This window comes from Fukomys damarensis, unplaced genomic scaffold (genome assembly GCF_012274545.1).
Source record: "Fukomys damarensis isolate Sample0158 unplaced genomic scaffold, DMR_v1.0_HiC HiC_scaffold_15, whole genome shotgun sequence".
In the NCBI taxonomy this organism is placed as follows: Eukaryota; Metazoa; Chordata; class Mammalia; order Rodentia; family Bathyergidae; genus Fukomys; species Fukomys damarensis.
In genome coordinates, this window is record NW_022900927.1 from 59,302,101 (window position 1) to 59,325,211 (window position 23,111).

A 23,111-nucleotide genomic window follows, 5' to 3' on the forward strand; every position below is an offset into this window, starting at 1 on the left:
TCAGTCAGCCTGAGTGAAGAACCCAGCCTATGCGGGCATGATACCGTGGGAGAGACACCTGATCTCCTTGCATTTCAGTCTTCTTGTCTACAAAATGAGAAAATAAGTCTTCTCTCCAAGGGGTGTTTGAGTGGGAATTAAAAGAGCTGGTGTGTGCAAAGCACCTAGTCACTCACGCATAGTAAGCACACAATACGGTTAGCAACTACTATTATTAGAAAAAAATTGAAAAGTAACTTTATATAATTGTTATTTATATGAGTAGTGGAAACTTAGCTTTACAACACACTGGACTATGACAGATCATCATTGAATCTGAACAGACCTTTTCACAAGAAATGCTTTGCTCAAGTAATATTACTTAGCAAAACAGACTAAGATTTAGATATTAGGCGAATGCTTTAATATGAGCCAGCCTGGCATTCCAAAAATTTGTCTACTGAGAAGAAACAAATGACTCAAGCCCATTAATAGGCTCTCATTCTCAAGCACGAATCAATAATGCATATCCTTGCTGTGCCCCCCTGCAACTCTTCAGGACAACCCTGTTTTATGTATTATACAAGTTCAGGATACATTTAGAATTAATTCCACAATGCAGTATACAAAATGAGCATTTCTACAGGTGTATGCTCCCAAAGTATTTTTCCAGTATAAAATAATAAATCTCTCCTACAGATAGTCACACTTAATGGTCCAATATGCTCCATGCTTGAAAACCAGCAAGATCATTCAACACGATGGCCAACACTTTACACTACGCACTGTCCCGCAGCCCATTCACACCAGGGGGAGTTCACACCCACTCTTAGTTCTGGACTTCACTGGGACGGGGACTCCCTCTTCAGAAGGACATATTTCTTCAAGTACTTCCGGTGAGATGAGCAATTCCAGTCTTGCCTTACATACTACAGTTTTCATGCTCTCCCTCTCATCCTGTTACAAATGTGTTTTAACCATAATGACTTATAATGAATAAGCTCTGGCCTCTCACCTGAGAAGACCAGAGCAGCAGGGGTTTTTCTGCAGCACTGGACCTCCCTCCTGTGATCTCTGCTAACAGGCTCTCCACAGGCAGCCGACAGAAGACAGCAGCTATGCAAATCAGTCCTGATGTTCCCTGTCAGCTGCAAAACCCACAGGACCCTGTGGGTGACCCACAGGAGGCTTCTGTGTTCCACACCTGGTTAGGTGGAGACCCCGATCAGTCTGATTATGGCAACAAACTCTTAGTTTCCTTATGCAGTGCATGAAAATTACTGGCTAATCTCCATTTTCTAACGAGGCACTGAGCGCGTTGGTTGAATGGGCTCATGGTGTCCAGGTTACTAAGGATGCTTCTGTGAGGGCGTTTTGGATGAGACTTAACATTTAAATCAGAGTATCGTAAGGCAAATTACCCTTCCTAATGTGGGTGGGCCTCATCCAATCAGTTTAAGATCAGACCAGCTCAAAAGTCTGACCTCCCTCTAGAAAGGAGAATTCTGCCAGCAGACAGTGGTTAGGACCGAACTGCAGACTGTGAACTTGCCAGCCTTCATAATTGCACGGATCAACTCCTTAAAATAGACCCCTCTGTACATATGCACACAGCCAGCTGGTTCTATTTCTTTGAAGAACCCTAACACAGTGACCAACTAAAATATAACCGATGACTAAGAAACGACTGGCTGCTTCCTGCTGTCCCTCCGGTGCTCACCTAGATTGTCAGTACTCTTGCTTTTTGACCGTATTCAGCCCTCCCTCCCCTGTGCCTCTCCCTCATTTCCCTGCTGTTTATCCTGTTCACTGTTCCTCTTCCTTCCATATCCAGGATAAACCCGAGCGCTTCTCATATCTTCACCATACTACCTTCCTTGTCTGCTTGCCTTGCAAGTCTGCCTCCCCTAACCAAATCGTACATCTTTCTACCTTGACAGTGTTGCTTCCTGCTATATATTCATGGTGACCAACTATAGCTTGGCCCTCAGACCACTCTAGACACCTTTCCAAGGTCCTTAAGGACAAAAATGCTCCTGCCCTCACCCTCATGGAGCATATATTCTAGAAGAAAGATCATGAACATAAAAATAATCAAGATTAGGAGCATATTCGTAGATGAGTAAATGAAATAGTGCAAAGTTGACCATGAGCAGGATCACAGGAATTCAGGTGAGTGGGGCAGGGGGTGTGGTCCTCAACAGGGCAGTCAGGGTAGGTGTTGATGTGAAGGTAGCACTGGAGGCAGGGCTGGGCATGAGGGAGAGACTGTACAGATAACTTGGGGCAATCACATTAGGCCAAGGTAACAGCAAGTGTAAAGGTCCTCTCTCCGTTCATTTGGGCTGCTGTAACAGAATATTGGAGACCGGGTGACTTACAGACAACAAACATGCAACTGTCACAGTTCTTGGGAAGTCCAGGACCAAGGTGCCAGCAGATCCGATGTCTTTTCACTGTAATTTGCATAGTAGAAGGGGCAGGGGAGTTTCTGGGCTGTCTGTCTCTTTGTTTTAGAGCACCGATCACTTCTCAGAGGCTCTCTCTCCTGACACTATTACTTTAGGATTTGAGAGTTAGGTCTTCAACACGTGAATGGAGGGGGGAACACACAATTTCAGGCCATGGTGGGCTCTAGGGAAGAGATGTCTATGGAACAGCGAAAAGGCCAGTGTGGCTTGAGCTGAGTCACCGTCTCCCAGTCTGTCCACCTCAGCACTACCAACTCAATCCGGACTCTGGTCCTTTCTCACCCATAATCATAAGCTGACTTTCCAAGTGTTTTCCTAGACTTCATCTTGCCCTTCCTCCATCTATCTCCTATATTCAGAATGAACTATCAAACATGCAGACGCACGGACTAGGATTCTTCCAAGGCTGCCGGCTGCCCTGGGGCTGCTGTGTGCCCCTCCCCACCCACTGCTCCAGCGTCATCTCCCCCATCCTGCGCACATGGCCACAGAGCCCTACGCGGGTCTCAAAATGCATGGAGTTTTCTCTGACCTTGTGGCTCTCGGGGCCTTGTGGGTGCCGCTTCCTCTCTGCAACACCTCCAGCTCTCCTTCACCACTTACCGCAACCTCCTTCTCACTAAGAAAGAGGCCTGGCGGGCTCACTCACGTCTCCCTTCCTTGTGCAGAGAGCCTCTCCTGGCCTCCCTCCACACACCCCACCGAACTTCCACCAGAGCTGTGGCCTCTCTCTCCAGCTATCATACTGTGTCCTCACAGCCGCTTTATTGCTCAGGCTCCCCTGCCAGGTTCTAAGCAAGGATGGGGATTGTGCTTTTTTTTTTTTTAAATCTCCCAGCATCCAGAACCTCACTTGATACATAGGAGGTGCTATAAAATAATGGTTGAATGAGAGAATAAACAAATACACCAAAAAATCCCCAGGTGGACAGCTGTAGATTACAGAGGTGAAGGAGATAGGGGGAAAAACACACACAGAAGCTGCACATGATCTCCTCTAAAAAGAATTTCTTAGAGAAGCAGAATGTGTAACTAGGAGGCCACCATCCAGACGAGTGCGGGAACACTTTGTGCTGCTCCTGTCGCTATGGTTTAGGATGAGTTTTGGGATCAACTGGATTACCCTAATCCCTCTTTACAGCCATTACAATGAACCTCATCTCCAGGAGAGACTACTGAGGCATCCGGTCTCTTTTGTTCTCTTTGGCCCACGCAGTGTAAGACTATCTCCAAACAAAACAACCTCCTTGGCTTCACAGACACGAAGAATGTCATCCATTTCCTACACGTGACAACAAAAGAAAATCTAGAATGGCATAAAAATGTACTGGTGATGTCGCACGGACAGGAAGGAGCGGAATGGAAATGAAATGTGACCAAATGCAATCAGCAGATAAGAGCAGGAAAAAGGCGGCCGTCATCTTTATTTCTTCCACACACTTCTTGAAGAAAATGATGCCATTTAGAATACAAATCATTTCTCTCTGGGTATTACCTCCTCATGCTTCTGCCATTTGTGCGGGGCAAAACATTTTCTGTGCTCCCCCAAGTTCGAAGCTGCCTCTGGATCTCACGGAGGTGTTTAATTCATCAGAGCTCTTCCCAGAGCAGCTCCCCACACACCTCCAGCTGGCAGTCTTCTCCTTTTGTCTCCGATCAAACCCCTGCTCAGAATGCATTGCGCACTGATTAACGACAAGGCTCAGCAGCTCTAGGGGGGAAAGGCTCAGCTCAGATCCTAGTCCTGCACCTGAAGGCAGAGCACACCCGGCCGAGGGAGCTGCAGGCAAGACGCCAGGTGTGGGCTGCGCACCGGACGGGAGCACTGGTGTTGGGTGTGGGCTGTGGGAACGTCCCAGGAGTGGCCGCCTCGTGCTATAGACGAGGAACTCAGCTGTCTGGAGGTGGGAGAATGTATGGATGGGACCCAACGCAGACACACAGTTTCAAAATCTGTGTGCAGGATGCACACGTGAGAAAAGAAACCTCAGGGCAACAAAACAAACCAAAAAAGCACAGGAGCACAAAACCGCTGGGGGTCAGTCTGTAGCTGTGTAGACAAGGAGTTTCCCAGCTTATGTTACACACTGGTGATGACATGCCTAACAGCCCCCTTAAAACAGTACCACATACAAGGACAAATGCCCGGAATAAGCTGCTCCTCTCTGGAGAGCAGCAGCGGAGTCTGGGCAGAGTTGGTATCACCAATAGGAGATCTGCAAAGTGAGACGGCCTGAGACCTGGGCCTGCAGGAGGTGTGTTCAGCATAGGGGCATCTACGTTCTCAGGATCTGTCACTACTTACCCAGGCTCTACCAGCTAAGGTGTGGGACGGGAAAGACCTCCGCGCCCGAACCAAGGGTGGGGTGGAGCACTACTCTGTACTTTGTCCTGGTACGGTTCTGTCCCTCTGTGGGCTGCCTGAGGCACCATTCTCATTTTGACTCTTACATAGCTCTTTTACATCGTCTGCCTGTTCTGTAGAAGAGCACAAAGGTTCCAATGATACTAGGTGCAGGCACACAGATGAGTGCTGGAGAGAAAGGAGGGAGACGCAGGTGGCTGGACCTAGAGCCATCTTCTGGGCTCCCCGGGCCACCTCCACAGGTCCCCCGGCATGTGTCCCCAAAGACACGGACACTGCAAGCTCCAGGAGGACAGGACTGCTTATGTTTTTCCTTAGTCATTCATCATGTGCCAGTGCTGTCCCCAGAGCGCAAGGCATGCTTGGGACTCACCACCTCCTGAGGAGCAAGGCTCAGGGTCTGGGGTGAGTTTCTGTGCCCCGCACAGCCTTCTGTGCAGGCATCAGGAGGACCACCACTAGTCAGACACTCCTGAGAAGGAGGAAGGTGTTTTGCTGGGAGTTTCAAGTCCTGAGTCGAATGATACTTGTGCCAACTCAGGACTGTGAGGCCCTGGGTAGAGCTGTGCCCTGAAACCATGGCTGGGGACCTGTCTCATTACTTCCCAGTGCTGGTGAATATTAACATAACAAAAAGCCTAGATCTCTATAAGTTTTCAGAATTATGAGAACCACCTTTGAGAGTCATCGATCTAATTAAATTCTCCCAATGTTCTTTCTTTGAGCTATAAAGGCACATACTGCACAAAAGTGTTTGCACAGGCAAATACACACATACACAAACACCCACACAAGCATCAACTTCATTTTGCCAATCCTTGTCTTGTGGAGGGACTTGAACTTTAAAACAAAAAGAAGCCATGTCCATTATATTTCCCCAATAATTTGGTCATTCTACCACTCACTGTATTTACCTCCTTTGAGCCTCATGGTCTTTTTTTGTTTGTTTTTTGGTGCCGGGGTTCAAACTCAGGACCTGGCACTTGCGAGGCAGGCGCAGTGCCACCGAACTAAATCTCGGGCCCTGAGCCTCATGTTCTATAAAACGAGGACAACAGAACCCGTTGCTCCAAATGAGAGGACATGATAGAATGTGGGAAAGTGTCCCGGAAACCAGTGTCACCCTGTCCTGTCCATGGCAGGGCCTTGTCTGCCCTTCTCATCGTGGGCACAGTGACTGGGAAGGATGCTCTACACCTCATCCCTCACTTGGTCCCCAGGGACTGTAAGAGATCTCTGCCTTGGTTCTTTATCTGTAACAGGAGGACAGTAATATACCCAGAGTGTATAATTCATAGGAAGATTCAGTAACTTAACTCATCCAAAGCACTTAGAAGAGGCCCAGCACAAGGATGAGGCTAAATATGAATGCTTGCTAGGATCGTGGCTTTAGGTCAGCCAATAAGGTTGCTTCTGAGCTGCACGTTTCCATGTAGGGGAAGAGTTGGTCAGCATCTGTCCTCAGGAATGGGCCTGAGGTGCGAGGGCAGCAGATCTGGGCCAATGAAGGTGGCGGTCCCAGCCGGAGAGGGACCAAGTGGAAGAGAAGAGCTCTGCGGAGTCTATGTTGTTTACCCCCATCTCCTCCGTTCCTCTTGCTCTCCCTCCTTATTTCCTTTCCTAGTAAAACAAGCCACCAAATTCAGGACTGCCTGGGAGAAGATGGGAGTCCAGCTGGGAGCTGATGAGCAAGCAGGCTAAGCCCCTGCTGCCCCAGCCCACCCTCTCAATCTTCCCAATTAACTGCAAAGTGAGGTGGCAGCCCCTGCACCACATTGTACTTTCTGCCACTCGAAGGTGTTCAAGCAACGCCAACAAGGCACTGAGCCGGGAGAGCTGGTCTCACCTACCCCATCGCCCCCCCACCCAAGAGGCGGGGCCACAGCAACGAGCCTCCTTTGTGTTGCACTGGATGCTGTACCAGGCTCCCATGATGCCTACAAAATGCTCTTGCACGACGATAACAAGGGAAGTCTCTTATGGGTGATTCTGCAAGAGGAGACATCCGTGCCGGCCTGTGCCATTCCTGATTGTTCAGACTTGAGGGAGAGGCAGGGAAGGTGTTGCCACTTCATTTCCGCCTGTTTCATCTAATCAGGATTTCCTCCCACTTCTTTGAACTGAGTCTATGTCTTTCCCCTTTTCAAAATTCCCCTCCGAGATACCTTTTCTTCATTTTACCTTAAGAAGGACTTTAATGGTCTATAATTTAACCTCCTCCTCATGCAATGCGAGTGGTCTGCAAGGCTTCTTCTCTCTCATACCTTTTGAATTTCAAATTGCTTTTAGAAAAATATATCAGTTCCATCTCGGCAAGACATTATTACTTCCTGCCCACACAAATATTATCATCCACAATTTTCTCTCATCCACCATAAAGCATTTATTTAAAAATAATTCTGATACTTAAAAATCTAAGCACCGTGTTGCATATTAATTAAAAACCATAATTCCTACACTAGAAAAAACATAGGGGTATAAGCCGTGAAATAAACCTGATAGATATAATCTTCTACATTTAACCAATAGAGGAAATAAATACTCAGGAAGATTAGAAGCCATGCACAGATGTCAAAGAAATGAGTGGCCCAGGGGAAATTAGAATTGACATCTTCTGATCATTACACAAGTTTTGCAGTCAGAACCACCAAAGGCCACACTAGAAAAATCATGAGTATCTGAGGGTGTAAAGGCATTTGCAATGCTCGTATTTGACAAGTAAATTTTTTCCCTGAAGGACATCCAAGATGCACATTTTAGGGAGCTATCTGAAAAAATACATTCTTTACCTACATTTAAATTCTGCACAATGTTCCATCTAAATTAAGAAAAATGAATTTATCTCTATAGTGGGAACAAGTCACTGGAATGTAAACAATTTAAAGCCTCATCATTTTACCAATGACAATGAATGAGGTACGGCTCTCGCTGCAGTCCCAGAAAAGTTCATGTACTGCCACTGGCTTGGGTCTTTAGTAATGAATTCAGCGTTTAATGAGTAATGAGTTCTGTAATAATTCAGTTCTAACTAGAGCTAGGAAATCTAGGATGTTCACAATAAATATAAACGCAAAGTGATGAAATGGCTTTGCTGAGCACCTGAAAGCTAATCTGTATCCTTCTAGTTAAACCCAGGGACATTACAGTCCAGTTACGCCACTGGTTTGGACACAACTAAAGACAGGATACGAGCTACTATGGAAGGGCCTCTGTCTTTTCCACGTGTATATGCTGAAGCCCAAACATCAGTGCCTCTGAAGGAGACTGTATTTGGAAAGAGCACCTTAAAAGAGGTAATTAAATTAAAATAAGGTCATTATTTTAGGGGTGGGCCCTGGTACAACACGACTTGGTCCTCGTAGTCCTCGTAAGAGGAGATTAGGACACAAACATTGCAGAGGGAGGGCTGGCCCTCGTGAGGACTCAGCAAGAAGATGGCCATCTGCAAGCCAAGGGCAGAGGCCTCAGAACAGGAAGCCCTGCCAACACCTCAACCGCGAGTTTAAAGCTGAAAGCTGAAACCCAGCTTTCAGAACTTTGAGTTTAAAGCCACCTACTCTGTGTGTGGAACTTTTTTACAGTGGTTCTAGCAAACGAACACACTTAAGAAATCTAACATTGGTTGTCTCCTCCAGCTTTTTGCCCATTTCCCACAGACTTAGTTACTCCTTGATATACCCATAAAATACAAAGATGGGCAGATCTGGAGGGAGGACTCAGGAGAAGTCAGACTCAGGATAATGTCGTTTTGTAAGACTACATCTTCTCATGCGATGCTGCTTCCCCCTTGCTTGGAAAACTCATCCTGATTTCCTCTAGACTGAAGGCTGGATTTTCCTTCGTCACAGCCTTCTTCAGCTCCTTGGGGTGGGAGCTGTGCTAGACCTTATAAATCACTTCTGCCTCAGGACACACCACACCATGTTGGACTTATTTCCACTGGCCCCTTCTTTGCACTGTTGTGCAGGCATTCAAAGGAAAGACTCATCTTTATGGCCCAGGACTTGATGTCCAGGAGCTACCCATTAAATGTTTGTTGAGTGAATGAGTGAATAAATGAAATAAAAATATCTCCACTTCCTCCGAAATAAGACTGTAGATATTAAGTGCCTAGCACTGTTCTAAGTACAGTTATACTTACTGGCTGAGGAAGAAAGGTATTAAGTGATACAAAGCTACAAGGCAGTAAAATCTGTGAAAGAAAGTGCTTATTGCTGAGTGTTTTCTTTTTTAAAGCAGGGAAGAAAGTAAACTGAGTATGAGAAAATAGGAAAAGTAAGAGCAGAGACCTTTACAATCTGAAAGTGCTGTATTTTGGTGCAGACTTGGCTAGAATGGTCACCCGAGGGAAGGAATCACAGAGCAATCGCTATGACTCAGGCCTTAGAGCGTCCAACTTAAAAGCAATGCCCTCACATAAAGTTTAACAACCGAATACTCAAAGAATACTTCGTGTGCATTTGAAAAAATACAGGCAGAGTCTTGGAGGTAAAAATAACCACTCACCAATAAACAGAAACATGAGAGGCTGGAAAACAAGCAAATAATAGAAACGAACGATGTGCATGCACTCTTCGAGAGGGCCCCAAACAGGCGAGCTAAGGTTGATGGTTCACGTGTGAGGTGTGGAGGACAATGCACCTCACTAAGCCCAGAAAGCAGCAGCAGCTTGCTGGTTACTGCAGAGCTGAAGATGAAGCCAGGCTGCCCTGGGAACGGTGTGAGGAGACAGCTTCAGACACGGGGCAGCAGTGAGACCACCCTTGTCCGTCTTTCCTCACTTACGTTACTGTCCCCACTACATAACAAATCTGGCTAGTGTAAGACACAGAAAGGACAGTGCAGGCATCACAAATTAGGCAAAAGGAAAAGACGGCCTCAACGTTCAAACAATGAAAGTGACCGTGGAAATTAATTTGGCAAGCTTGCAATATTGTGTGCAATAAAAATCTGTTAACATCTAGAGGGAATAAACCCAAAAGTAATAAGAAGCCGAGCTTTATGAAGGAAAAAAAAAAAAGGCTCACCAAATTTGATTGCTTTTCTGATGGAATTACAAGATTACTAGTTTAAGGGAGGGGAGCAGATGTGATATATTTGAATTTTATTAGGGCACTTGAAGGAATGTCTCACACAATTTCCTTCACAAAACTAAGTGACTTTGGCTTGAACATGGACTGGGGTGACAATAAATGACGGGAAGCAATACCTTACGCTCAGTCTTGCTGGGGGGAAGGTGTTTAAGAGGTGACACTAAAGCGTCTGCTGTTTGCTCTGTAAAAAAGGGCAAGAGTGGCAGACAGGAAATGTGAAGATTTACTGGGCAGAGGGATTACACACTTGGTTAAAAAATGTGAATTTGGACAAAATGAAAGCTGAGACATGGACACTTAGGAAAGTAAATATATTTGGGAAATATATGCAAAAGTGCACAGAGAAAAGAAACTAGACAATAATACTGAGAAGCCCTCGGGAGAAGCCGTTTGCTATAAACTTGAACTATAGTACACATATAAAATAGAGGCTTTGATAATTTACACCATATCCCAATGAACACATTATATAACTTGCCCCAAAGTAATTTCTTTAGGTTCAAAAAAGGGCTGAGTTATACTCCTCTCTGGATTGTATCATTGCTAAGTTTATTCTTTAACTTTAGCAATAAAATGATTCAAACAGTTGAAATTAACATTTCGGGTGCAAGGAAGGTCAGCCACAGTCCCTCTGCGGTGCTGTCTTGCTTCCTGTACGGCTCTCAGTGAGGCTCAGCTGTGCCCCATCTGTTTCCGTGTAAAGGAGCTTTCTTTGATACAGTCACAACCAGTTCTGGGAGGAATCAGCACGGCTGTGGAGGTCTGTGACGTCGCTGCCTTTGGAAATCATTGCGAAGTTAAAAAGGCCCTTGAGGGAATGCTTTGGAGCAGGTTCTGAAAAGTCACAGGTATGGCCCAGACTTGTCTACTCTTAAGTTCATGAATTTGTTTGTTCTGGTACCGGGATTGAACTTGGGATCTTGCCCTTGTGAGGCAGGTGGTGGAACCACTAAGCTTAATCCCTGGCCCTTAAGTTCATGAATTTGGAATAAAGTCGTAATCACTCTCAGCAAAGTGACACAGGAAGAAGCTTGGAGCCATGACGCCTGGCTTCAAACTCTAGCTCAACTGACTGTTAGCTGGGGGAGCCCGGGCCAGTTACTTAACAATTCAGTGCCTTAGTTTCCTCATCTAAAAAAAGAGGGTGACATTAGGGTCCACCTTGTAGGATTAAGTGATTCAGTGAATTAATATTATGAGGCACACAACAAGCCTTCTAGAAAGTCTAGCCATTTAAAATAGACCCATGGTGAGCAGTCAACAAATTTAAGAGATCAATTTCGGAGGAAAACTGTACCCATAGCTGTAATGACTTACTCATTGAGGACTTTGCCGAAAACCAAAACATGAATTCCGCTTCAGCAGGATTACATAATCTAAGGTGTGTCTTCAAAGCAGACTGTGTAGTCTAGAGGTAGAGAGATAGGGAGAAGATTCTAATCTTATCCAACCATGTTAGAGTAAGTGTTTCTGTGCACAACTGCTCTGTAGCTATGAAGTAAGGGTGTCATAATTTATGTGGCCTTCTTTAAAGCACTTGAAGGAAAATTGCTGTAAAAAAAGAGATGGCAACAATTTACAAGGCTACAAAGGGCTTAAAAGGAAGTCTGACTTGTGGAGAACATAAAAATGATTTACGAAGGAAGAGGAACCACTGCTCACCATGGCTGCAGCGTGGCACTCAAATCCGTCAGAGGGTAACTCCACCGGTACCAGGGAAAAAACTACCGTCTGTGGACTATAAACTTTCTTCCTCCTAGACTTCACCTTTTTGTCATCTCCCCAGGCACAGAATCAATGATATCTGGTGGTTTTGCCTCCTTGGAACAGAGACTCCCTTAAAACTGAAAGATCTGGAATGGCTGCTATCAAGAAATCATACAATAACAGATGTTGGCGGGGCTGTGGGGAGAAACGAACCCTTCTCCACTGTTGATGGGAGTGCAGACTGGTGCAACCACTATGGAAACCACTATGGAGATACCTCAAAGAGCTGGGACTAGAGGTTCCATTTGACCAGCCATCCCTCTGCTGGGTATCTTTCCAAAAGAATTAAAAGAATCATATCACAGTGACATATGCACACCTATGTTTATAGCAGCACAGTTTATAATAGCTAAAACATGGAAACAGCCCATTTGCCCATCAGTTAGAGACTGGATAAAGATGTGGTTTTTCTATAAAATGGAATACTACTCAGCCATAAAAAATGAGAAATTACAGTCATTCATAGGAAAATGGATACATTTTGAGGATATACTCCTAAGTGAAATAAGTAAGTCACACATGTGTAAATACCGAATAGTTCCTCTGGTGTGAACAAACTATAATAGTATACAAGATCCTAATGAGATCATTAAAAATGTGAAATAGGAAAAGGGCTAAAGGTGTAGGGAAAGTGGGAAGGGTAGGGGAAAGGGAATAAGGGAAAAGAAAAAAATATATGAGAAATTGAAAAAAATGTAAATAAAGTGTTTGTAAATAGGGAGGGGAGGAGGGGGTGAAGGGAGGGCAGGGCCAAGGGGAAAAAATGATAACCAAGACCTGTCATGTAAAGGTACAAGATCCCAGTAACGAATGTAACTGTACTGTATACCTAGAATGTGCCAATAAACTCAAAAAAAAGGAAAAAAAACCCTGAAAGATCTGAAGGTGCACCCAGTCCATCTAACCTGCTTTAAGTGGATTCTTAGCTTTTTCTTATGCTGGGAGCAGACAGTGCCTTTTCCTCCTGGTCCCAGTGCCAATGAAACCTAGAATCACACTTCCTGTTCACATGCTTACCTCTTGGTTCCTCACTTTTATTCTTCCCTTATATATTCCTGAAGCTGCTATCAGGACAGGAAAGACGGTTTTGTAGACTGATGGTCTTCCTGGTTTAGCCAAACTAAAAATTAATTCCCCTCTTGCTTTGCCGCCATTTTTCTCTGTTAATTACACTCCAGACGTGGCAAGTGACCAAATCTGTTCTGTTGGGACTCACAGAGCCAAGCCTCTGGCTGGGGTCCCTGTAACATCCTTGCTTCTTTTTAGATCCATGTTTACCTCTCTGTTCCACAGATGCTAACTTGGGCACAGCCCTCGTTACTTACTGCCATTCTGCCCAATCCCAGTATCAGAGGGAAACAGAAGAAGTTTCCCTGTTTCCAGCTTGTCCCTTTTCAGTCCGCTTTCTTTGCCATCAGAGTAATCTTTCTGCAAAGCTGATCACATATATTCTCCCTCCAGCGTCTCCCATGCCCCTCAAGACAGGCGTCGGTTTGGGGTACAGGCCCTTGTGGATCCGGTGCCTTTGGATGTCTTTGGTTCCTTTTCTTACTGGCTCCTTTGTCTTCTCCACACTGTGGCCTGACGTACTTCCTGCCATGCCCTTGAACACCCCAGCACTCTCCCTGGCTTCCTCCTGATGGAGGGGCCATATCTTGACAGAAGCCTTCCTGCTTCATTAGTTTCTCTATCATGGTCTTTATTGTGCTCCCTGGGAAACCAATCACGTGCCTGCAAACAGTGGAAGGCAGGGGCTGTTTTACACCTCTGTGTTGCCAACCTGGTGCGCAAAAGACCCTCAGCTGTCTGCTAAATGGACCCAGACCACTATCACACTTGCTGCTGTCAAGGCAAACAGGTGCTAATCATCAAAGGTGCACTGGTTTTAGAACAGCATACAGGAGGTAGAAATGGCCAGAACAAGGGACGCAAAATAATATTGCTCCAATAAGCTAGGAGACAACCTGCTGATCTATAGTTCTTAAATTCAGAATTCCTCAGTTTATCCGGCCTAGAAAATGCTAAGTTTAGGTTAAGCCCCGAAGAAACTATGAAAAAAGGGGCTGATATTTAATTGCAAATTACCAGATGATGAGAAACACAGATTGAACCAAAGTGACCCCACCTGACTATAAATATAATCACGTCTCACTTCCGCCTCAAGTTCCTTAAATGGCTTCCCTTGGCCAGAAGGACAGCGTCTGACAGCCTCATCTCTCCTCCCCTTCTTCACACTCTCCCGTACTACATCCCCAGTGATTCCCATGGACACCACACAGGACAGGCCTCCTGTCTCCACGTGTGCTGCTGTCTCTACCTACTGTACCTCTTCCTTCATCCTCTTCTCAGATTCTGCTGGTGAACCCCTTGATCATCCTTGAACACTTGTCCCTGCTGTCAGTTTCTTGGAGAAGTTTCCCAAGAGCTCTCTGTAGAGCTAATACACTGGGTGCCACCAATGCCCTTGTGCTGTGTTTGGTTACAGGGTGGACCCCAAGGTGCACTGGTGCCTAACACACCCGTGTTCCCCTCCCATAGAACAGCTTCACCCATCTCTGTGTCCTGGGATCCTGACATCTAACATCTAACATTCCCAGCCTAGATTAAGAATTCAAATTATGAGTTGAAATGAATTTGCTGAATTCACAGAAAAGAGATACAAGGCTGAAGAGCTAACACAGTCATCTTGTTTGATAATAGGGAGAACCACTGGAATGAACTAAAATGGCCATGAATATGCAGAAATACCATCAGAACTGGTAACTATGGGGACATCAAACTTTTTAGTTAAATAAATTGAAGACAGGCGCAATTACAGAAAATACTTAATAGTCTTAGGGTACAGGTAGGAGTCACACGGTATTTTTAGACTGCCTTCTTTAAAAATCACATCAGAGCACTGTGAAAAGCCCAAAACAACCTTTTCAAAGTGGCATTTCATACCAGGTATTTAAATTCTATTTTCACTGTGAGTTTATTCAGAGTAATTGTACAATAAAGAAAAGCAATTGGCTTTGGGTCACTATGCATATATAGCTACATTATGCAATTAGATGAGATGTAATTAAACAGAATGGCAACACAGCCAATCTAAGGGGGCCAGTTTGGATCCGAGTGACTCATGAAAACATTCCGTAGTTAAGTGATAGGTACCTATGAGCACAATGGACTGCAGCTGACCTACAGTATAATGAGTCCCTCCTGTAACTAAAGGGATGATGGAAAGAGATCTCAGACAGGGCAGTGTCCATGGAAATTCAAGACGAGGTGTCATATTGATTCTCATTATCCAAAACGTCAAATGAGACTGGAAATCTCTCCATTACTGCTGCCATCATTATCCTGTTAACCCTTCCAACATCAAAAGCCTCATGGAAACAACACTAGTTAATGCTTATTTTAAATCAACCTGAAGAAGCCGATTACTCAGGCAGTACCTCAGGCTGAACAGTCACTACATAAAAACTGGTGATGGAAACTTTCTTCCCTTTCCTTTAACGAGTTATATGTGGCAAGAATAAATGAATTAGCACAGCCACACACGAGAGATGCTACGTCTTTTGGAAGGACCGAGGATTTTAGTCATTGTGTTTTGTTTGAGGTAGGATCTTTGATTTCTATTTGCTTCTTTAACACTCCAGTCTTTGAAGGATTCAAAACACGGGTGAGAAAGCACCCTTCAAGAACTTGCCAAATTACTCTTTCCCTTATCGAGAGAAGTCTAGCAAATGTGTCACTTGCTAGGGGGTACAATTTTTTAACCTTCAAAATTTAAGTGAGAAAAAAAAGCCATTTAATCACAACTGTATTCTGCATTTCCTAACACCATTCTTCCTGTTTCTGCTTTTTTTTTTTTTTTTTTTGTACCAGGGATTGAACTCGGGTCCTTGCGCTTGCAAGGCTGGCCACCAAACAGCTGAGCTAAATCCCTAGCCCTGTATACTCAATTTTAATGAAACCATCAGTATATTGTATATACTCAAACCATGAAAAGGAAAATACAAAAGTAGTGGCAGATTTGACCCCTCTGATGATAAGCTTTTTAAAGGCAGGTGCAAAAGCAGAAACAAGCCGGGGCTGGGGATTTAGCTCAGCGGTTCGGTGGCCTCCCTTGCAAGCGCAAGGACCCAAGTTCAATCCCCGGTACCAAAAAAAAAAAATGTTAGCTGGCAGAGGAACAATATATTATTCTTTCTGCTTCCTATTTTCGTTCTTTCTATAATGGTGATATGCTACTCGTGTGAAAAAGGAAAGAAAAAATTATTTTATAAGAGGGTAGCCATCCATCTTATCCTATGAACTAAACTCTAAAAAGCCAACAGAGGGCTTCGTCACGGTGAAGTCTGTCAAAACATGGGGTGCTTATGTACCTCTTCCCAGGCAAGCAAGCCTTGAGAGGGAGTTTCTGTGCTGTTACAGCTCAGTGCCTGCTATGTCCTGCCGCCTTACAGATGGGAGAAGAGGAGAAGACAGGAGAGGAGGACGAGAGGAAGGAAAACCGGAGGCACTTCCATGGCTTTTATTAAAACAAGGAGCTAATGCGATCACTTCGGTGAAACAAAATTAATTAAATAGGCTGGAGGCATAAAAATGACATAATTGATATGATGACCAGTAATTTTATTCCCCAACCAATTCTATTGTGACCAGAGTACCTTTTCAGAGATGATGGCTCATGTAAGGGTGGTGGAGCCCATAAATCCCAGAGCAATTTGCTCCCTGCTTTTCCTCCTCCCCTAGGCCTTTTAGACAAGGAGAATTTGCAACAGCCTAAGTGGTTTTAGAACAAAAAATCTGAACGCCTTGATTTGTAAGCTTTAAATGCAGAGACTGTAACAAAGAAGATCGAACAAAATGGCGCATCCCAGCTTGTGCTGAGGGTGATTCAGGAGGCTGTATCAAGCTCTTGTTCTGCCTACAGGTTTTCGGATCCATATGGTCCTAATTTTGGTGATGTACTGACCTTGACAACAGATAAGCAAGGTTGTTCTGTAACTTTTTCCAGAGCACACACAACTGCCAAGGAGTGAAGAAGCTAAGGTTCAACTTCTGGCCTGACGAAGAATCCCGATCTCCTTCTTCCTCACTAGAATGGCAACAGTGGCTACCAGGCATTCTGTTGATGTGTTATAAAACTTTAACTTTTTGCTTTGTTCTTCATGTTACTTTATGCACTTCTCTCAGTCTCCCCCGCTCAAACCCCAGTTTCTGCTCCTGTCCCTCTTAACTTTTTTGTGGAATTTGAGAAACCTTCCTCAAAAATTTCTTCAATGGTGTCTGCAAGTCAGAGAAAAGGTGCCATAACAATATTTAAAAAAAAATACCACACAGTATGAAAACTATATTGAGATTTTTGGGCACCCTGGATGAGAGACAAGTGAATTCTCTTTGAATCTTTATATCGTTATGCACAGATACATACACACACATGCATGCATGATTAGAAACATTTTTCAATCAGAAACCTTTTTTGCTTTTGAAATAATCACTCAATATTACTCCCATCCACTGCCATGATTTCCATGATGTCCGAATAAACAACTGAGTTGAACACTGAGATTCACTGGGTTATCTTTTTTCATAGTGTGAAAAATAATGCCTATAAAATGTATTTTAATAAAGCAGAACAGAACCGTCTCTCTCTCATGCTTTGAAGAATGTGGCCTTCATATCCCTGGGATGCTGACCTTCTGAAAGCTAAAAAACCAAACCTGGGAGTTTCATTTTCTACGGCCACAAAGTTGTTTTTTAAGTAAGTAAACCCTCAAAGTGAGAAAATAACAGCTCACATGTAGGGTTATCTAGATTTTGTAGGACATAGGGAAGGGCATCAATAGAGAGAGAAAGAAAAAAATCCATTAAAGTAATTTAGCAAAAACAATATTAAAAGACATACACAGTGATGAAAGTCCATTAAAATAAGTACCTAAAATCATAATGCTGATACAAAGAAAGGTAGGGATCAATGCATCAATTGAAAATAAAAATATACACCAATCTGAAGTATATCCAGTGACAGAAGGTGAACAGGGTCTTAAAAAGTTCTGTATACAGTTTTCCTCCCATAATTACTAAGCGAGAAATGGTAAAAAACTAAGAAAATCTTGAAGTAAATTCTAAATCATAAAGAGAGAAAAAATTTTAAATACCAAACAGATATCTGCTTTAATTCCCTGTCTCAAAAGGTTTTTGAAAACTTTATAATAAATGATTTCAATAGCAGATTTTCTAAAAATGAGGCAAATTTATATGGCATTGCAAATAAAACAGAGAGTGGAGAAAAGGTCAGAAGACCGATTTCCAATTCAGGTTTGGAATTTAAATGCCACACTGATACCTGAACACTGTGGCATAAATAATCAAATAAATTGTCATTAAATTATCTTGTAAATCCCCGGTTCTTTAGTCCATACTCAATAAAATATATGACTTGCAAAAGAGAGTAGAAAAAAATACATATTATATGCTTTTGTTGTAGTTTACAGAAATTTCAAGTAATCAATCATTCCTGGTGGCTTTTATAGCTTTCCAGGCAGTGAGAGCGGGATGTATTGACTCTAGGCATTTAATTAGTGGGCATTATTAAAGTGCAATTTTCCATGTTAAACTCTTTTCTGTGTAAACTAGCTTCCTGGTATACTGACTTGTGCAGTGACTGCATTATCCTGAGTTCACTCAGTAGACAGGGAATAGCTCATCTTTGACTGTTTTTGACTCTATAGAATGCATTATTTCTGTTGCCAAAACACTATTTTGATCTTTAATGCAAAAAAAAGACCATGACGAATGGCTATTAATCCAATGCATAAATTCTATCCAGTAATGATCTAGATCTACCAATATAAATGACAAGAGAAAAATTAATTGAAGTATATATTTCATACAGTTCCTGTAATATACGAAGAAGCATTGAAGCAAATCAATCCATCTGATGAAAGGCAATTTATTTTGAAGAAAATCCGGAATCAGTGGAGAGAGATTTTTTTCTCTCCCTTTCTACAGAAATCCATTGTTGTAATGTTTAAGTCACAAATCCTCTTCCTTAATGTTAAACGATCTCTAAGAAGACACCATTACTGATTGTGTAACAAAGGTTACACTGTTATGTTAGCTCTCTCTTCAAAAGATAAAAAATAAAACAAATAAAAATATCTTCTATATCAGCTGCTACTTCCAGGTGTAGGACTGCAGTTCCTGAATGATTAGAGTATCAGAAATGACAAATGGCTCAAAGAATAATACGAATTTTCAAAAGATTCCAACTTTGTGACATTTGAATGGACACCATGTTTAACACAACATTCTTTTACAGAAAGTGTGTTGTTCAATTAGTTGGGAAGTTTGGATAATGCTTTTGACTATCATCAGCCAGTTGCAGGAATTATCAAATAAACAATCTAGCTATTGCTGCTAGAAAACTGTTTATTCCTAGTAGCAAAGATTAATCATTGCTTTTAAAAAAAGATTAGAACAAAACTAGCTTTGTGAATAGCTGCACACTTTCTCTTGAATGCACAGTAAGTACATCCACAGTTTGTCTAATCATTATCAATATGGCATACTTTAATAGATTGGATATAAATAATTGTCACTGAAAAAAATCATCTGCTGCATGCTCAGATAAAGCTATAGAGATCTTCCCTGTTACCTAGCAACTGGGCAACTAACTGCCATACTGGAAAAAAATCCTTTTTTTTTTTTTTTTTTTTTTTTTTAGGTAGAGAGAATGTTCATAAAATTGCACATTAAGGTGTTAATTAAGCAAAAGTATACATTAAAGTACAATTGCCAGAGATTTTAGATGCATATGTAGCTCGTGTTTTGAAGTACCAGGCAGTGATCAGTATCATCAATACTGAGATCTGTTATTTGCACTGGTCACAAACAACATTGTTTTATTTTGTTTTTTTGTTTTTTGAGGCAGGGTCTCACTATGTAGTTGAGACTGACCTGGAACTCACTATGTAGCCCAGGCTGGTCTTGAACTCACAGCAATCCTCCTGCCTCAGCCTCCCGAGTGCTGGGATTACAGGCGAGTGCCACCACACCTGGCTTCAAACAACATTCTGAACAGATATCCAGGAGATTAAACACTCCACTGAACAATTTTTTTAAAGGAATCATCATCATTACCAATTTTTTTATTTGCAGTGTTTCTAATACAAAGGAATTCCAACAGGATTTTGTATACTGACTGCTATGATTTCTATTTATTGAAGGGGCAATGCCTACTTGTTTAAATACAGTATAATGGTTTTGAGTAATTAGTGCACTGCAAGGGACCTCGAATTACATTTCGTACAATAGCTTAATGCTTTAAATTTGTAACATCTATGGGAATCTGGCTTGCCAGCTAATCTAAGTTGCTAATCTAAGTTCTGTTTGAAGTTTGTCAAAACTCTGGTTCTAAGACTGTGCATAAAATCTCTCTGAAAGAGCAACAGATAACTGGGACAATTATATGATTTGACTTTTGAGGTCCCAAATTTGGTACATGGCCAGTCTTGAAATCCCAATTTGAACACAATTTCTGTAGTGCGATGCAGGCTGACTGGCTACAGCCCACACGAAGGTCACAAGAGCTGGAGAAACTGTTCTCCATTGTGCGACAGGCGGAGATTGTTTTGCAGGTGGAGACAGCTGTGCTGGATAAGGTCATCCCAGAAACCCAATTCCAGTGCTTTCATGGTACTCTTGTGTTGACATTATGGTATTTTTCCTTATATCCATTTACAATGATTAAAAAAAATAGCCTCTCCAAATTATTGCACTGAATTAATATAAAGAAGTCTAATTTAGGAAGAACTGAACTGGGAATAAAGCACTTGAATCTACCATATTGTTTTCACTGGCATTTACTCACTCTCACATTACTACCAAGCCCATACTCTTTGAGAGAGTCATCCGTATTCAATGTGTTACATAAATCAGAGTATTCTTAATTAATGGGAGGATGGAAAACAACTCATTTGAGTTGGGGTGTGGGTTTAGGAGAGGGCAGCAGTTCACAAATCTCAGTGTTTCTAACGATAGGTTGAAAATAATTGCTTGTATGCCCCACTTCCTGCTGAAAAGGAATGGAAATATTCTCTCTGGTTTATAGTGCTTTCTTTTTAAACCAGGACTCCATATACCTGATCTCATTCGGCCTCCCACCTCTGTAACCCAGGGAAGGCATATTCAGGCACTATCACTCGACGGACAGAGACTATAGACTAAGACTGACCAGTTGGCAAGCCATGGTGCTGGGACTCAGGTCTTGATTCCCAGTTCTTCTTACAAAACATTACGATTTTAAATTTGTGTAAAATCGTTTCACTTAACATAGAGAAGTATGAATTTCATTTGCTGTAACGGACTCTGGACACATAAACATAACTGGTTTCAAAAAGTGGTGACTTGCTCCCTTGCATGCCAGGCACTTTCGGACTGAAACAATGTCATGGTTAAGCTCCCTGCCCTCAACTAGCTGAGTTCACAGAATATAATATAATACAAAACGAAGGCACAAAAAGCTATCGCAGTTCAGGGGAGGGCTGGAATACTGTACTTTCATAGTTATCGAAAGCTCTGGAAAAAAGGATAGGATTTGAAACAACATAAGCAAAAGCTCGAGGGAAGTGTGTGATGGAGACATAGTGGTCCAGTGTCCATAATCTACCCCTTACGCTGGGCTGCCTTTGCTAGAGAATGCTTCATTTTCCCCGAGTATAAAAGGGTTGATTTCCATTTTTCTTTAGGGAGGCCATTAAGACATTTTAAACTTCTTGATAAATTGTACCATTTAAGACAAACTACTCAGAATTTTAAAATTGAAAGGAAGACTGCCTAATTCATACCAACTACTAACTTGATTCTTTAATGCTAAAAGAAGGATCCTAATGAGACAATTAATAATGTAAAATAGGAAGTAAAGGGCTAAAGGTGTAAGGAAAGTGGGAAGGGTGGGGGAAAGGCAATAAGGGAGAGGAAAAAATATGAGAAACTGAAAAAATGGAAATAAAGTGTTTGTAAATGGGGAGGGAAGGGGGGGTGAAGGGAGGGCAGGGACAAGGGGAAAAATGAGAATCAAGACCTATTATGTAAAGGTACAGAATCCCAATGATGAATGTAATTGTATTGTATACCTAGATTGTACCAATAACCTCAATAAAAAGAAAAAAAAAGACCTTAGACACTTGTTAAACTAAAGATAGATTATTCTGAGTCTAAAGAACTCATGCATATAGATATCTTGATTATTGTACACTATGTTCACTAAACACTAACCTATTCAGTATTTATACTCTCTCTCTCCAGATCCATGTCTGCAGGTACAATCTTTACAGGAAGCCTCTTAGACGTGGATCCAGCAGCCCAAGGTTTCCCTGAAGTTCCACATATTTCCACATCGATGCCAAGGTCCTCAGACTTAAAATGCTTAAAGCAGAACCTCTGATTCCTTTTTTCACAGGTATCTCAATCTTGTCTATCATTTATTTAGTCACTGAGGCAAAAACACTGATGAATCATCTGTGATTCTGCCTTTTCCTCATTTTTTTCCAAATTAATTTATTAGCAAGACCTCTACATTCCATCTCCAAAACGTATTCCAGAGTATGATTTCGGATGGCACATTTAACTGCTTCATAGAACTTTCCTTCCTAAATGCCCAACAAAATGAGAAAAAAGTAGCAAGAATTAGAGAAAGAAGTGGGAGAGGGATGAGGAAGGAAAGAGAAACAACAGTAACTACTCAAGGAAAGGAATATAAATACAATAAATTTCAAAACTGGCAGCCAAGGAGAAAGATAACAGAAGATTCTGGAACGGGATAAAGAGGAGCTGCTGTTTTATTTTAACCTTGTTCTTACTCCCTAGAGGGGTCAATTGGAAATTCAAAAGTTGTCACTAATAACTCTAAATTTAGAGAAAAGCACCCCAGTGAATCCCCTTACCTGTTTCCTCTCTGCCAAGGAATAATGAAAACATGAGCAATGGGAGAAAAAGCAACTTCAGTCTCCAGGGCTGCCCAAGGTTATCGCGAGAACCATGAAGTCCCAAGTTATCGCGAGAGTGTTTACTGGTTCATACGGAAGCTTCAGTTCAGGACCAGCGGCTCTTCTTGTTATGTCCTTCCTTCTCTTCCAGTTTTGTGAAGTGAACACTGAGGTTAAATGGGGGCATTTAACCATATCTAAGAGAGCACAGCCCAGGAAATCTAACCAAGACTGCATTTGGCTTAGCTTGAGCTCCCTCTGTAATCTCTTCAGACTGCAGAAAGTGGGTAAGTCTAGGAAATCAATCAGAACTCAAAGAAGAAACACACTGGTCCCCCAAAAGGTAGCAGAGGTTTAAGGACTTGTTCACACTGTGCCTGGGCAGAGCTCCCCAAGCACCAGCAAGACGACAAGGTACAGCAAGTAGATAGGCAAGCATTTTAAAGGTAAGAGGAAA

At 42.6% G+C, this 23,111-nt stretch overlaps 1 protein-coding gene and 1 long non-coding RNA gene across 14 annotated transcripts in view; both read right to left on the reverse strand.

Moving 5' to 3' along the window:
- Positions 1-23,111, reverse strand: part of Anks1b (ankyrin repeat and sterile alpha motif domain containing 1B) — a 1,036,613-nt gene that overhangs the window by 100,666 nt on the left and 912,836 nt on the right. The window lies entirely within an intron of this gene.
- On the reverse strand, positions 10,441-22,686 carry LOC104865571. Its single transcript, XR_781206.3, has 3 exons — positions 22,613-22,686; positions 11,226-11,316; positions 10,441-10,685 (listed from the first exon to the last, which is right to left on the reverse strand). It is a non-coding gene; the product is annotated as an uncharacterized LOC104865571 (long non-coding RNA).